Source organism: Podarcis melisellensis (genome assembly GCF_964234715.1).
Source record: "Podarcis melisellensis genome assembly, chromosome: 2".
Classification (NCBI taxonomy): Eukaryota; Metazoa; Chordata; class Lepidosauria; order Squamata; family Lacertidae; genus Podarcis; species Podarcis melisellensis.
In genome coordinates, this window is record NC_138529.1 from 12746218 (window position 1) to 12746996 (window position 779).

Sequence of the window (779 nt, forward strand, 5' to 3'; positions counted from 1 at the left end):
AGCTGGTCACCAGAGCAAGGTGTGCCAAGAGTCCCACAAAATTTCTTCACAAGGGAGGAGGATGGAGAGGAAAATCAGAGAAAATTACCCCTGTCTATAGCGACCCAACAGCTCCAGGGCCGCTTGGCTACCATTGGAGAGGAAGGAGTGATTTGAAGTGTGTCTCAGCAAATTAAATGATGCTTTTGGGAAGGGGAAATTATTGGGGCTGCCAACTTCTCCTTTGCCTTGGTCCCAAGCAAATTACTTGCCTCCATCTCACCCAGTATCTTGTTTCTAAGAGCAGCCACCCAAATGCCTCTGGAAAGCATATGATACGGCCAGCAGTGGGAGCATCCCCTGTATTCAGAAGTAACTGCCTTTTGGCCTGGATAGCTCCATTGGTTAGAGCGTAGTGCCGATAACACCAAGTTTCCAGGTTCAATTCCCTGCACTGCAGGCGGTTGGATGAGATGAGCATCAGGGTCCCTTGCGACTCCACAATTCGATGATCTTTGACTGCTTCGACTCAGGAAGGAGGGGGGAATGGAATGGATAATGGGACCATTCAATTCTGCCTTAGGGCCTTGGCCTGATGCAGCAGTGGTCAACAGGTGTACAATTCTAGATGTGTCTGTGGACAGCAACTGTGAGAAACCTGTAGCACCCCCCTTCCCCTGTTGTTGGTGGTCTCCAACTCCCATCAGCCCCAGCTAGCATGGCCACTGACCAAGGATCATGGGAGTTGCAAGATCTGGAGGGGCGCAGACCCCCTCATCTCAGTGGGTAAAAGAAGACAC